The sequence below is a fragment of the Bos indicus genome, chromosome 23, assembly GCF_029378745.1.
Source record: "Bos indicus isolate NIAB-ARS_2022 breed Sahiwal x Tharparkar chromosome 23, NIAB-ARS_B.indTharparkar_mat_pri_1.0, whole genome shotgun sequence".
Lineage (NCBI taxonomy): Eukaryota > Metazoa > Chordata > Mammalia > Artiodactyla > Bovidae > Bos > Bos indicus.
In genome coordinates, this window is record NC_091782.1 from 42,116,952 (window position 1) to 42,133,465 (window position 16,514).

Consider the following 16,514-nt stretch of genomic DNA (forward strand, 5'->3'; position numbering starts at 1 on the left):
TTTAAAGAATGGTATCTGTGTGCAAGCAAGTGAGCTCAGTCATTCAGTTGTGTCCAACTCTTTGCCACCCCACGGACTGCAATCTGCCAGGCTGCTCCGTCCATGGAGTTTTCCAGGCAAGAATAGTAAAGTGGGTTGCCATTTCCTCTTTCAGGGGATCTTCCTGACCCAGGGATCAAATCCCCGTCTTCTGAGTCTTCTGCATTGGCAGGCGGGTTCTTGACCACTGAGCCACCTGGGAAACCCCATCGTGTTTGTGTGGGAACCAACAAAGACAGCCTTGGAACAACACACATATGAGGACACTTTATATATGACAGAAGTGTCCCTGTACATCTATGAAGAGAGGTGAATATTTTAGTTCAGATCAGTCGCTAAGTCGTGTCCGACTCTCTGCGACCCCATGAGTTGCAGCACGCCAGGCCTCCCTGCCCATCACCAACTCCCAGAGTTCACTGAGACTCATGTCCATCGAGTCAGTGATGCCATCCAGCCATCTCATCCTCTGTCGTCCCCTATTTTAGTAGACAGAATTAAAAATGTAGCCTTACTACATAACATTTTTCTTAATTCTTATTGATGTATAGTTGGTCTACAATGCTGTTTTAGTTTCTTCTGTACAGTGAGATGAATCAGCTTACACACATTTTGAATTTTCTTCCCGTTTAGGTCACCACACAACGCTAAGTAGAGTTCCCTGTGCTATACGGCATGTTCTCTTTAGTTATCTATTTTACACATCCTATCAATAGTGTTAGAAATGTAAAAGGAGCAAATACGCAGTTTGAAGCTACAGGTAGGCTTTGGGTTTTGTTCTGAGCCCTCACTGCTGGCTGGTGAGTACACGTGTGAAATGCTAGTTACCATAGCAACCAGCCCAGCAAGATTTTGCCCCCCTGCTTTGGCTTATGAATCCAAATCAATAAATGTTTATAAATATCTCTCCAATTGGCCAAAAGAAGTAAAAACACAAGCCAGAACAATCCTTCTGTCCTGTGAATGTGAGTCATAGATATGTTAGCCATGTTCTGGGGACAGAAAAAAGGTTGTCCATAAAATAAACAATTGGCCACATCATCTGCTTTGCAAGCATGCTTAGGAAAGACCCACTGAGCAAAAATCCATTTCACATGCTTACTGACAACAGGAATACAAAGGCTGCACATCCAAGGGTCATGAAGGTGAAATTATAGAAATCCCAGATGCTGGGTCTGAAAGAGAACATTGATGTAATTGGACCTGAATGACTATACTGAAATTCCAAAGGAATAGGTAGAGGCATTTTCCTGCATTTGTGGATGATATGTTCTCTGTGAAATGCAAGCAGAATCATACAAAAAGTGGGGTTTGGTATCAAAAGTCCCAGCAAACTCAAGTCAGGCCACCAACTATTGTAAGGTTTCTTTCTATAGCATTCCAAACAGATGGTCAGACAGCCTCTCCTGGGATATTTTTAGTGAAAGGGAAAGTCATTTTCCTGTAATCTCTATCTAGTAGCTGTTAAAATTTCTTTCCAGAGCCAAAATCGCCTCCCACTCTCATCCTTAGCATCTCTCCACTGGTCTTAGTTTGTTCCTTGGCACAACAACAACCTAATCCATCTGGTTCCCTGTCGGTGACAGCCCTTCAAACCTTTGAAGACAGCCACTGAGTCTTTCTTTAAACCTTCTCTTATTACTGGTGTGGTTCCAATATCATCCCTCTCCTGGTTTCTTTCATCAGAAAGCTCATAACCTATCAGCGTCCTTCTCAAAATGTGGACTCTCAGAATGAGCTGTACAAATCCCTGGAGGTGGGTTAAAGTTTCAGTGAAGCTACTGCTTATGTTTTATCTGTGGATGACATGGCTAAGTTTATGTTCGAGTGTGTGTGTGTCTATGTGTGTGCACATGCATGCATGTATGTGTGCCTGTCTAGAGCCATACTGCACTGTTGGCATATATTAAGCTTCTGGTAGGCTAAAACACACAGGGCGCCCCATCTCAGAATAGGAATGAATTATATAAATATTTCTCCCAGGAAGAACCAACTAGGGTAGGGATTCCTTGGCAAACCCCTAGGCAGTGAAACAAAAAGGAACAGCCCTTCTGATGGTGCTGGCAAATATTTTAGCTGGCTGATGTAAAGTGGAGAGGTAACTGTCCACTAGGTGTGGTTTGGAGGATCTTAGTCTCCTGCCCCCAAATGCCTCAATTCATCCAAAGTGTCTGGTTGGCTGGAATGTCACCATTTGGAAATGCTGAACATTTTTGGACATCCCACCCCCCCGCAAAGATGTATTAAATCACTAACAATTTAGTGTGAATGAATGAGATGATCCATTTCTTTCAGAAAAGAGAATTTGAGGCAATAAGAAAGCACCAACTTGGTGGATGTGGAGGGAGGGAAAAGGCATTCAGTGTGGGGAAGTGTTTTAGAAAGAAGTGATAAGATGCTCCAGAGCTTTGCAGGTTTGCTTTGGGCCAGCCCTGCTCCAGTGGGAATGTGCTCTGTGGCATGGGGTGGGGGTGTCACACACCAAAATGTACACCTGGGAAAGAAACAGGAGGGTAGAAGAAAGACTACACTGCCAGTATAATAATGGGTGAACCCAAGACAAGGAAATGGTTGGAACATGGCACCCTGTGGGTCCCACTAAAGGAATGGCCACAGAGTGAAGTGAAGTGAAGCTTGCTCAGTTGTGTCCGACTCTTTGTGACCTCATGGACTGTAGCCCGCCAGGCTCCTTTGTCCATGGAATTCTCCAGGCAAGAATAATGGAGTGGGTAGGCCTAGATAACATATTGAAAAGCAGAGACATCACTTTGCCAACAAAGGTCTGTCTAGTCAAGGCTGTGGTTTTTCCTGTGGTCATGTATGGATGTGAGAGTTGGACTGTGAAGAAGGCTGAGCGCCGAAGAATTGATGCTTTTGAACTGTGGTGTTGGAGAAGACTCTTGAGAGTCCCTTGAACAGCAAGGAGATCCAACCAGTCCATTCTAAAGGAGATCAGCCCTGGGTGTTCTTTGGAAGGAATGATGCTAAAGCTGAAACTCCAGTACTTTGGCCACCTCATGGGAAGAACTGACTCATTGGAAAAGACCCTGATGCTGGGAGGGATTGGGGGCAGGAGGAGAAGGGGACGACAGAGGATGAGATGGCTGGATGGCATCATCGACTCAATGGACATGAGTTTGAGTGAACTCTGGGAGTTGGTGATGGACAGGGAGGCCTGGCGTGCTGCGATTCATGGGGTCACAAAGAGTCGGACACGACTGAGCGACTGAACTGAACTGAACTGAGGAGGGGATAGCCTTTCCCTTTCCCAGGGATCTTCTTGACCCAGGAGTCAAACCTGAGTCTGCATTGCAGGCAGATTCTTTACCATCTGAGCCACCAGGGAAGCCCCAGCCATAGCTTAGCTCCAGCTAAATCTTGCAAAGGAGGAATGCAGGCCATTTATTGGCAGATCTTTCAGATTTTCGGAAATCTGGAAGTTCGTGTAAAATCTTCTGGTTAGAGAATAATGGCCAAGACTCTGAGAGTCAAACAAAATTTCACATCTCTTGTGAAATCTCAAAAAAGGCAAATTTAGAGAAACAGAGTAGAGGTGGTGGTCACTAGGAGGTGAGGGGGTGGGAGAATGGGGATACATTGCTCAAATGGTGTGAACTTGGAGTTAGAAGATTAACAATTCGGGGATCTAACGGACAGCGTGGTGATTGTAGGTAATAATTCTGTATCCTGTACTGGCATGTCACAGAGAGTACATATTAAATATGCTTAGCATGAAAAAGAAGTGTAATGGTATGATGGGTTGGAAGTGGTAGCCAGTACTGCTGTGGCCATCATTTGCAATTTATAACAGTATCAACTCAGCATGTTGTATACCTTAAATTTGCACAGTATTATGTGTCAATTTCTCTCAATGAGGTTGGGAAATTTTTTTAACAAAACAAAATAAAAACAGAATCCAAATATCTCCACTGCCAGACATGGCCTAGGCTACAGATTTGTAGTCTTTAACATGATTAGAGTCTTTGTAATAGGATCTCTTAGGGGCTTCCCTCAGAGAAGGCAATGGCAACCCACTCCAGTACTCTTGCCTGGAGAATCCCAGGGATGGCGGAGCCTGGTGGGCTACCGTCTATGGGGTCGCACAGAGTCAGACATGACTGATGTGATTTAGCAGCAGCAGCAACAGCAGCAGGGGCTTCCCTGGTGGCTCAGATGGTAAACAATCTGCCTGCCAGTGCAGAAGACCTGGGTTTAGTCCCTGGGTCAGGAAGATCCCTGGAGAAAGAAATGGCAACCCACTCCAGTATTCTTGCCTGGAGAGTCCCCATGAAAAGAGGAGCCTGGCAGGCTACAATCCATGGAGTTACCAAAGAGTAGGACTGGATTTAGCAACTAAATAACAGCAGCAACAATACGATCTCTAGCTACATTCTATTTCAGTGAAGCAAGTGGCAGAGGCTCCAGAAATAGCAGTTTAAACAAGATACAAGATCCTGCCTTACCACCCCTTAAACCTGAGAGGGACTTCAAGGAGTCTACTTGGACAGCTTGAAGTGTGTCTCGTGGAGCTGGAGGGAAAATAATGCATGTCTGGTGATTCGTATTTGGACAATCAAAAAGCAGGAAGTTGTGACGGTGGTGGAACAGAGAATTCCATGGAAAGCAAATAGCACTCTGCATGCTTGTGTGTTACCAAGCAAGTTTGAAAAAGTTATGGAAACTATCTGAGACAGAAGAACTAGATCACAGACTGCTTTTGGACAGGTGGTGAGGAGGGAAAAAACACTCAGAGATGTCTTCAGCCCATTCAATAACACACACACACAGACACATGTAGGTGGTTTTTCTTTTCTGAAACTTCTTTATCAAGTTAAAGTATCTTGGAGATTTCTCTGCATCAGTATCAGCCTTATTCTTTTTTCCATTTGCATAATCAGTTGCATGGATTGTATCTGGATTATATGGTTTTCTCTCATCTGCATATTCAGTTGCATCCCAGGCTCCCCTGTGAATGACTAAAGTGTAATTGCTGACAGCCTGTGCACTTTTTATTTTGAAAGCTGTTACCAAATTGCTTCCAGCCTGCTAATATAAATATACAGGCCCACCAGCAATGCATGCTGCTCAGGGTGTGGCCAGTGGGTCGCTGGCAGGAGGGAGCCTGTTAGGAATGCAAACTCTCAGACCTCACTGCAGACTTGATCTATCAGATTCTGCAGGTTAAGCCCATCTCCAGGTGGTTCCTCTGAGTGTAAGAATTAAGAAGTACTGTTGACTTTTCACGGACATGTCATTCGGTGTCTAATTATGGTTTTATTTTGCATTTTGTTTAATATGAGTAAGGTTAAGACTATTTTTATGTACTTAAGAGCCATTTTTAAAGTCTTTCTGTTAGAAAGATGTTATCTCCACATCTGTGATATGGGTTGTAGTTACTTTTCTGTGTGGTGGTTGTCTTGCATTTTTTGTTTTTTCTTTGATGTGCAGAATTTAAAATTTTTACATGGTTAAATATATCTTTTTATAATTTCTGTGTTCTGAGTCAGAAAAGCTTTTGCCACTGCATAATTATTTAAAACATTTTTGTTTTCTTTAATACTCTATGGTTTTATTTAAATATGTTTTCTATCTGGAATTTATTTTGGTTCAAGAAATGTGATGTGGGTTTATTTAATTTTTTTCCAGGTGACTACCTTCTTGTCCTATACCATTTATTGAATAGCTTGAAATTTCCCCATTTATTTGAAATATCACCTTTAGCATACACTAAATTATCCTTTGTGAACTTTCCATCAATTACTTATTGTATCATGCCACTTTTTGATTAACCAAGATTCTCTACTGAATGGCTGAATATGTTCACCCATGGCTGTGCTTCTTGCTTCCAAATGATAAATAAAATGATCAAAACTTATTCTTGTATCCCATTCCATCAGAATTCCTGTAGGTGACAACCCATCTGATAGGGAAATGCAGGATAAAGGCTTCCCAGCCTTTACAGGTGAATATTTTGTTTCATGTTTTCCCCTTTCTTTCTTTTTGTTTTTGTCCAGGCTGCAAAGCTTTTGGGACTTTAGTTTCCTGACCAGGGATTGAACCCCGGGCCTCGGCCATGAGTCCCAACCACTGGGCTGTCAGCGAATTCCGTTGTGTTTTCAATAAGGCCTCAAAACAAAGAAGTAATTGAAAGGGATACGAAATTCTAGAACAGGTTGGATTTTTAGAATGTATTGTTTTATATCACAGAACCAGTGCATTACTGTGCTTTCTCAGTAGTTACAAATTAGGAAAGTTATAAATTTGACTTAATTCTCCCCCTTCGATTTTCCAGTTTCAGAGCTGTTCACTGATGATTTAGAACTCTTTCTATTGCTGTCATTGTTTTTATCACCTTCTTGCCTTTGATGTATTCTTTTTTCTTACATCAAAACCTTAAAGTACTTAAAAATAAGTTTCTTGACATTCTTCTCAGCATGTCTGTCTTTAAAGAAATTTCTGTAGCAACCCTGATAACAACTCGAAACAGGAATTGGACCACAAACGTACCACTTAAAAATAGGAATATTGGTTTTTGCTGGATGTTTTTGTCATATTCCCTCTGATTATGAGAGTTATTTTCTTGGATGATATAAAATGAGGACACAATGACCAGAACAAAGCTGGTTCCTTGTGATCTCAAGACATTCCTACAAGCACACTTGTGTGAATGTTAGCAGATGACTTTATGTGAAGTATTGGTAGTTTTCCACTAAGAAATGAAATTCTGGGAATTGAAGATTCTTTCTTAAGGGCACCACACATTTTAATCAGAGCTTAGTTTGGAAGAAGAAATTCTGTTAACTTCAGTAATAAGGTGGCGGTATTATTATCCCTAATTTTATCATAAGAAAATAAAATTCAGAGACATTAAGTCACTCACTCTAGGTCACAGCCCTAATAAGTGTTTAACACAGGACTCTAGTCCACATCTGATCAAGTTCAAACCGTCTCTCTTGGCTGGGCTGTATAATAGAAAGTGGACGAGTGAAAGGCAGGCAGAGAGACGGATGGATGAAATGATCCGGGGAAAGGCTGGGAGGAGGTCTTTGGCTACAGAAAATGCCAAGAGTGACCCAGAGCTGTTCTTTTAGCAGACAGAGCTGAGATTCCTTGATGGATAGTAACACTGGACTTCACTTGTCCTGCCTCTCTGTTTTGGGGAGGAAATGGAGGAGAAGCGAGAAGCCGCAGGTGTTAAAAATTCAGCAGGAGTAGGTGTGTTATGAAGAGCTGTTTTGTAGATCTACCGTGATGGGAGCTCTCACTGCTGTTCCAAGTGGAAACCCAATTGAGGCTGTGCTTAGAAATGCAGCCAAGGAGAGTCCTGATCACAGAGGGGAAGGGGGAGGTTTAAAGGAGAACAGCCCAGAGAAGAGAGAAGGGATTTTTGCATTTGGCCTTGGCGGGGAAACCAAGCAAATGTTTGGATACCAACTTGCATGACAGTATATGTGCTCAGGTGCTTGTTCTTTCTAGTCCATTTTGGCTGAGCCACCAGGCAAAGCACTAAGAGGTGAGCTCTCTGGGGGCTGGAAAATGGGGACTAGAAGAGCTCCAGCTCCTTAGAAACAAACATACCAATCCCTGACTCCAAGTCTTTTGAAAAGAAAATCCAGCCCTTAGAAAATAAGCAGCCATTGATAAACTCGGGGTAAATCTTGTCTAACTGGCAAGGCACACAATGGCTCCTGGCTGGGGGTGGGGGAAGGCAGCGGCTGAGTGTGTTTGGACCATATTCCACCTTTCAATGGCCCCTCCGCCAGCTGGAGGCTTTACAAGGGCCCCCACTCAGGCCAGCCAGCAGGGAGTTAAAGTAATCTAATTTTAATTATGTGACAAAAGCATGAAGAATCATTTAAAGGTCTGTCGAAGGGAAAAATGGCTCCAGTCTGCCAGGGCTCCTTAGATGGTAATAAAGAAACCCATGGGCTAAAAGCAGGGTTTTGGTGCTTAAAAAAATAAAACTCACATAATAACCAGATTGTACACTATTGAAACAGAGGCAGGCAGTGAGGAGGCACCACAGCTCTAGCAGATAAAGACAAAGGAGACTATGAGACAGCCGGCTGCATGATAGTAATTCTAAATTGTTATTGGGGTTAAGTAGTCTCAAAAAAATAAGGTGAGTATTCTCCATTTGTCTAAAGCCAAGGAAGAGAGCATTTCTGTGCACTGTAGCAAAAAAATAATTTTTTTTTTTTCCCCAAAAAGCGCTTTCAAGTACATTGCCCAATCGGATGTTCAAAAACATCATCTTGATCATCAGGTCCTTAAAGTTCTTAGTTTTAAATAAAAAGGATTGATTTTGAGATCTCATTTGTTTTAGTTTACCACTGGCTTTCATTTGTGTAACAATGAAGTGTCCTTTTGACTAAATGCTAAATTCTCTAGCGCTACTTTGAAAGCCTGGGGGCCTAGAGCCAAGAGGTCGGTATTTCTTTGAAGCACCTGGACTGGACGAAAAGATCCTGGAAACCTGGAGGCACTCTACTGCTATAGAACGTCTTCAACATCAATAGAATAAATGAGAACGCAGTCTTGAAATCATTAAGCAGATTAAGACTCATGGCTTCATCAAAGGTATTGCTGCATCTTCTTCCAAGTCAGCACAGAATTCTGTCCAGGCTCAATTCCAGGTAAACGTAGTAAGGTTTACTGAAAAGTTGGTCACAAATGGCATTGGTCAGAAGATCGGTGGGGACCTCAGAGAACTGGGCAAATAGATACAAAATTATCTTGCTTCACCGTGTTTCTATGTCATCTGTCTTTGCAGATCTCATTGAGGGGGAAGGTAGTCTTTCTGAAGTAGTCATTGTCTTTCTTCGGTCCATAGTTTTCCAGTAAGAAGGAGAGCAGAATCGCTTCCCCCTTTTCCCCAGGGACCATGTGAGTCAGGATAATGTTAGGTTATGCTTCAGTAACAAAAATGTATTTGTGCTTGTAACAGGTTGACGCAGGCTTTCCTTGGCAGCTCTCATTCAAGCAGAGACTTTGGAGGCTAGGCTTCCATCTTATTGCTGTGCCATCTGCATCATACTTCCAAATCACCGTGGAGAGGGGAAGGGAGGAAGCACTTGGCGTTGATATATCCAGGCTTGGAAGTGACAAACGTCACTTCCACTTGAAGTTCATGGTACTGATCTAGTCATTAGATACCTAACCCAGCTGTAAGGAGTTAGGGAAATGTAGGGATGCCCACCCCTACTTGGGGGATGTTAACTCGCTCTGTCCCCGAGGATTCTATTCAGCATCATTTCCCACCAATGCCCTTGTCCACTTACTGTGAACCAAATGAAAAGAAGCTTTTCCAGTTGAGCAATCAGGTTTATACAAGGTAGATGGTGGTCCGCATTACTACTGAGAGAACGTTTTCCTTGCTTCTCTATTATGACTATCTACAAGATATTTTAAATTCTAGATTACATCTCTAATAGAGCACAGGCATGACCTTGGAAATATTGTGGTTTGATTCCAGACCATCACAATAAAGATAAAATCACAATAAAATGAGCCTCAGAGATTGTTTGGTTTCCCCGTGCATATAGAAGTAGTGTTTACATTATACTGTAGGCTATAAAATATACAAGAGCATGCTGTCTAAAAAACAATGTACCCACCTTAATTTAAAAAAAATTATTGCTAAAAATGTTAAGCATCACCTGAGCCTTGAGCTAGTTGTAGTGGTGACAACAGAGACCACTAACGAAAGCATTTGATTATTTCAATATTACCAAACTGCAACACAAAGGCAGGATGCGAGCAAAGGCTTTTGGAAAAACGTGGCACCAATAGACTTGTTCAACGCGGGGTTGCCATGAGATTTCCGTTTGTAAAATATGCAATACAACAAGTGTAAAACACAAGACTATGTTCTTGCTTTGCCTTTCTCTCCTGATGCTGAAAAATCAACTAGTCATGGTAACAGCTTTACTAATAGAAATAGATATAAAAGCTGGAAAAGTGGAGTGCTGGCCCCAGGACCTTGCATCCTGTGTACAAGGGGAGCAGAAAGCCTCTGTTCTTCCTGTGCTATCTGAGACTCACTAATTCTGGTGTTGACCCCTTTGAGATCCACTTTGTATTGTCTGACCAGTGTGATTCCAGTCTCGACCTCCTCCTAGCTTCCAAAACTAGGCACGTTCTCCGAAGGCCTTTCCAACAAATAGGCAGAAGCTAGCTCTACTTTTCAGAGAAGGCGATGGCACCCCACTCCAGTACTCTTGCCTGGAAAATCCCATGGACTGAGGAGCCTGGTAGGCTGCAGTCCATGGGGTCACTAAGAGTCGGACACGACTGAGTGACTTCCCTTTCACTTTTCACTTTCACGCATTGGAGAAGGAAATGGCAACCCACTCCAGTGTTCTTGCCTGGAGAATCCCAGGGATGGGGGAGCCTGGTGGGCTTCCGTCTATGGGGTCAGACAGAGTCGGACACGACTGAAGCGACTTAGCAGCAGCAGCAGCTCTACTTTTAGGTCTTGGTTCCTCTTGATCAGCCTTGTCCTGCTGTGTAGCTAAGACAGAGAATGAAAGTCCTCTCTCCCTCTCTTTTTTAATATTTTAATTATTTGGCTGCACCAGGTCTTCATTGAGGTATCCGAGATTTTTGACCTTCGTGGTAGCATGCAGAGTATTCAGTTGCAGCATGGCGGCGTATGGAATCTAGTTCCCAGATCAGGGGTTGAACCCCAGGCCCCATGCATTGGGATCAAGGAATCATAGCCACTGGACCACCAGGAAAGTCCCAGGAAGTCATCTCTTGATGTAGCTCCAAGCGATTTGCTCACCTGTCTTCCCTCCTTACCATGTTTCTTCTTTCAGATCACAGATTTAGAGTTCTAGAACAGAAAGGGGAGATAGAGTCTGTCTAGAACACCCCCGTCCTCAAACTGTATTGACCAGCCCATCTCTGTATTTTTGCCATATTTCCACCTTGGTACTCACGTGAATTCTGGAAACAAGATTTCCCTTCATATCGGTCAAATGACATTCCCATGCTTTTATTCAATATATATTTTCTCTGAGAAGACTAACAGCAACAATTACATTTATAGCCCAGAAATTGGTTAGGGGGTAAAATGGGGTGAGGTGTAACAGAAATAAGTCCCTATGTTCTTCCTGTGTTCAGAGAAAAATAAACCTATTTCCAAGCTTTTTGAGCATTTTTATGTGTGTGTATGCTATTTGTGCTTTCAACTGAGCAGCACTGACAGTTTAATGATGGCAAAACAACATTAACTGTTTTCCCGCAACACTATTAGAAGGAGCGTGTTTCAGAGCCAAGGATGATACAAGTGTGGGAGTGCATCTTCCAGAGCCTCTTCTAGCAATCACAGCAATCTGAGCAAGCAGCACACTTGCTTCCAGACTAATGGAAGTGTGTAAACCAGAGGATGGGTCATGGGGGTGAGGAAGGAGGTGAGTGCCAGGGGGACCAGGGGTCCTTGCCTTTAACCTTGATTTTCTAGCTCAGGATGCCAGAGGTGGGTTCATTGATTTTTGTAAATGGACAGACAGGGGAGTTGTTTTGTTGATGGAGAAAAGAGTTTATTTGACTTTTAAAATGATGATTTTAAATGGTTTTACACTTTGTCATCATCTTGCCACAAAGCCCAATGTCTTTTCTTTTTTTTTAAGTGGAATATAATTGCTTTACAAGGTTGCATTACTTTCTGCTGCACAACGAAGTGAATCAGCTATATGTATATATATCCCCTCCCTCTTGGACCTCCCTCCCACCTCCCCATCCCACCCATCTAGGTCATCACAGAGGACCGAGCTGAGCTCCCTGTGCTATACAGCGGCTTCCCACTAGCTAGCTATTTTACCCATGAAAGTGTATATATGTCAATGTTACTCTCCCAATTCGTCTCACCCTCCCCTTCCGCCCACCCCACGTCCACATCTCTGTTCTCTACATCTGCGTCTCTATTCTTGCCCAGCAGATAGGTTCATCTGTACCATTTTGATGGATTCCATTTATATGTGTTAGGATACGATATTTGTTTCTCTCTTTCTGAATTACTTTAGTGTATATGACAGACTCTAGATCCATCCACATCTCTATAAATGACCCAATTCCATTCCTTTTTATAAAGCTTAGTGTTTGCATGCTACTTGAGCCCTGGGTTATCTCCTCCCCTTGAGCAGTATGATGTATACAGTAGGTACTCCATAAAAGCTTATAATTTCCTATGGCTACAGTTGTGTGTACACAACACACACATATCCTTCATCACTCTTGAGATTTTCACAATGTATTAATTACAACACCTGGATTGAGTGACTATTTTATGTGTAGGACTATTGTAGATACCCCCTGAAGATAACAGAGTCATGCACACAGGATCCTGGAGCTCAAGGATTCCAATAAAAAAAAAAATCTGTAGTCATTTTAAAATCTATTAAGTGGAATGATTGGTACCTTTTATAATGTACCGTTCCAATTCAGAAAGTGATGATATCATTCCATAAGAGTCTTTATCAGTAATCCATTTTTTTCTCAAACGTTTTCTTCTTCATTTCAGGCTTTCATTTTGGGGAGTCAAATAATTTCCCCTAAAACAGTCTCTGCCTTCATGCCCCATGCTGGCCCCTTTGTTATTTTTATGACATGGACGCAAAGAAACATAGAGCCAAAAGGAAGGTTGGATGTATATGCCTTTCCAGTTTTCTCTTTGAAATGTGTGTCATGTTACTTTCCATTCCGTTATATATATTGTGCAGCTGTTCAAGTTCTGGACGTGCGGAAGGTCATTGGTATAAATAGGACACCTCACCACATGCTCCCAGGACTTTTGGAAGTGAGGGATCTCCTGCAGTGAGTACTAGTCACCATCACTAAGATGCAGATTTACTGTTCCTCTTGCTCCATAGTCACTGCAGATGGGAAAGGTGAAAGGGATTATGAATTGAGGGGAAGTGGGGAGAGAACTGTGAGAAGTGAATTCCTTTGCCAAGTTGTGTCGGACTTGGTGTTTCCGAGGTTCAGGTGCTTGAAAACGGCTTGGAAAAAAGTTCCCAGTGAGTAAACTGGTGAAATGCCCTTGGTGGTTTTCAGGCCCATCTCCTAATATGATTAACTGACTTTAGGAGAAAAGAAAAACATAAACCAAGGTGCTAATCACCCGGGATGAAGTCTTTAATCACAGAATGTCTTCAGAGGCCTGGCATGTGGTCAGGTTGGCTAAAGTTAAGGTCTGTATTAATTTCACCTGTGTTTGTAACTGCCATCTATTTTATTTTACTTTTATCTTTTGGCCACATAGCATGTGGGATCTTAGTTCCCTGACCAGGGATTGAACCCACACCCCCTGCATTGGAAGCATGAAGCCTTAACCACTGGACTGCCAGGGAAGTTCCTGTAACTCCCATATATTTTAGAAATACTGATTAATTTTTCTTGTTTCAGAATATATCTTACATTTAATGTATGAATAATAGAAATAGCTTTTTAAACTTTGGAGCCAGCAAACAGGAAAATTCACAATGGAAAAGAGTAGTGTATTTGGCCACATAAAGAACATTTATTTATTAATTTATTCAACAAATATTTAATAAACTCTCATTTTGTGACTAGCTTTGTGCTCAGGGCTTGAGGCCTTGCTAGGCTTAGTAATTCCATCTCTGCACGTTGAAAAATAAAATAAAAACACAACACAAATGTAGTAGGAAAATATTCCCATGAAATTGATGAATTGCTCTTCTTTTTACTGAAGTTAAGTGAAAAGTGAAAGTGAAATTCGTGTCTGAACTCTTTGCGACCCCATGGACTATACAGTCCGTGGAATTCTGCAGACCAGAATACTTAAATGGGTAGCCTTTCCCTTCTCCAGGGGATCTTCCAAACCCAGGGACTGAACCCAGGTTTCCCGCATTGCAGGCAGATTCTTTACCAACTCAGCTATCAGGGAAGCCCTTACTACTTCAGAAGAGGTTATTAAAACATTGAGAAGATAATAAGAAGAAATTGACAGGTTAAAAATCTAAATGGAAATGGGGCCGAAGAGGACTAAATGGGAACCTGAGCTCTTAAAAGTCCTGTGTCGTGAGGGTATTTGCTCAGCCAGGAAAATGTTGGCTTACATTTTGACAGTTTCCTGATGCTAATGGGACAGAAAGTGAAGAGGAACTAAAGAGCCTCTTGATGAAAGTGAAAGAGGAGAGTGAAAAACCTGGCTTAAATTCAACATTCAAAAAACTAAGATCATGGTATCTGGACTCATCACTTCATGGCAAATACAAGGGGGAAAAAATGGAAACAATGACAGATTTTATTTTCCTGGGCTCCAAAATCACTGTGAATGGTGACTGCAGCCCTAAAATTAAAAGATGGTTGCTCCTTGAAAGGAAAGGTATGACAAACCTAGGCAGCACATTAAAAAATAGAGACATCATTTTGCCAACAAAGGTCCGTATAGTCAAATCTATGGTTTTTCCAGTAGTCATGTGAGGGTGTGAGAGTTGGACCATAAAGAAGATTGAGCACCAAAGAACTGATGCTTTTGAATTGTGGTGCTGGAGAAGACTCTTGAGAATCCCTTTGACTGAAAGGATCAAACCAGTCAAACCTAAAGGAAATTAACCCTGAATATTCATTGGAAGGACTGATGCTGAAGCTGCAGCTCCAATACTGTGGCCACCTGATGCGAAGAGCTGACTCTTTGGAAAAGACCCTGATGCTGGGAAAGACTGAAGGCAGGAGGAGAAGGGGACAACAGAAGATGAGATGGTTGGATGGCATCACTGACACAATGGACATGAGTTTGAACAAACTTGGAGATAGTGAAGGACTGCTGCTGCTAAGTCACTTCAGTCGTGTCCGACTCTGTGTGACCCCATAGACGGCAGCCCACCAGGCTCCCCGTCCCTGGGACAGGGAAGCCTTATTTCTCTGAGAGTGTTGTGAGTATATTGCAAGATAAAAGAAATGAAAAAATGAAGCATGATATTATAATTTGATCATTTCCAGTGTCATTGACAACAAATTTTATTGGTATAGGAGAAAGGATATATTTAAGATTGAGAAAGGATATATTTAAGTTCAAAAAAGTAAATAAAAACTTTACCTCTTGAATTTGAATTGGAAGACATATTGATATGCTTTCATGATGTATTTTAACTTTTGAAAATTAAAAAAAATTTTTTCTAAAATATTTCTTAGTTCTATCTGTAAGAAATAACTGGGCTTCCCATGCGGTGCTAGTGGTAAAGAACCCACCTGCTAGCACAGGAGATGTAAGAGACGCGGGTTTGACCCCTGGGTTGGGAAGATGCCCTGAAGGAAGGCATGGCAACCCACTCCAGTATTCTTGCCTGGAGAATTCCATGAACAGAGGAGCCTGGTGGGCTACAGTCTGTCAGGTAGCAAAGAGTTGGACACGATTGAAATGATTTAGTGCTCATGCATGCATAGAAATAGCCAAGAAAATAATGACCAACTTCATAACAATGTAAACCCGAGTGGCCAGATTGTGATTGTACAATTTCATTTCCCAATACTAGGAAGGAACTCCTTGGAGAGATGACTTCTAGGTCTGGGTCAGAAAAGGCATAGGGAAAATCTGGAATATCTTTTTGAATCAGAAATCAAGGCAGAAAGGACAACAGTAAAGACATCTTACTAAGGCATGTCAAAAGGACTTAGGAGCCAAACTAAGAGGCTCTCCTTGACTAACGACTGAGATATTTTAACATTAATAAGGATAATAATTGCAGTGGATTGAAACATATATGTTAAAATCCATGAGTTCATAAAGATATAAAACACAAGTTAAAAAAAAAAAAAAAAACAACTCGGACTAATTACCAGTTGGTCCCCTTTGGAGAATGCTGGTGATCCAACACATTAATTTAAAGCCAATAAACAAAGGGAAATATCAGGCATTTATCCTGATGTTACTCTATGCACTATATTGGATAATTAAATAATAGAAAAGGACAATTTTATAGAATTTTTTCAACTACTAAATCACTGCAGATGGTGACTGCAGCCATAAAATTCAGAGACACCTGCTCCTGGAAGAAAAGTTATGACTGACCTAGACAGCATATTCAAAGCAGAGACATTACATTGCCAACAAAAGTCTGTCTAGTCAAAGCTATGGTTTTTCCAGTAGTCATGGATGGATGGACTATAAAGAAAGCTGAGCACTGAAGAATGATGCTTTTAAACTGTCGTGTTGGAAAAGACTCTTGAGAGTCCCTTGGACTGCAAGGAGATCCAACCAGTCCATCCTAAACGAAATCAGTCCTGAATATTCTATGGAAGGACTGATGTTGAAGCTGAAATTCCAATCCTTTGGCCACCTGGTGTGAAGAACTGACTCATTTGAAAAGACCCTGAAGCTGGGAAAGATTGAAGGCGGGAGGAGAAGGGGATGACAGAGGATGAGACGGTTGAATGGCATCATTGACTCAATTAGCATGAGTTTGAGTAAACTCCGGGAGTTGGTGATGGACAGGGGAGGCCTGGTGTGC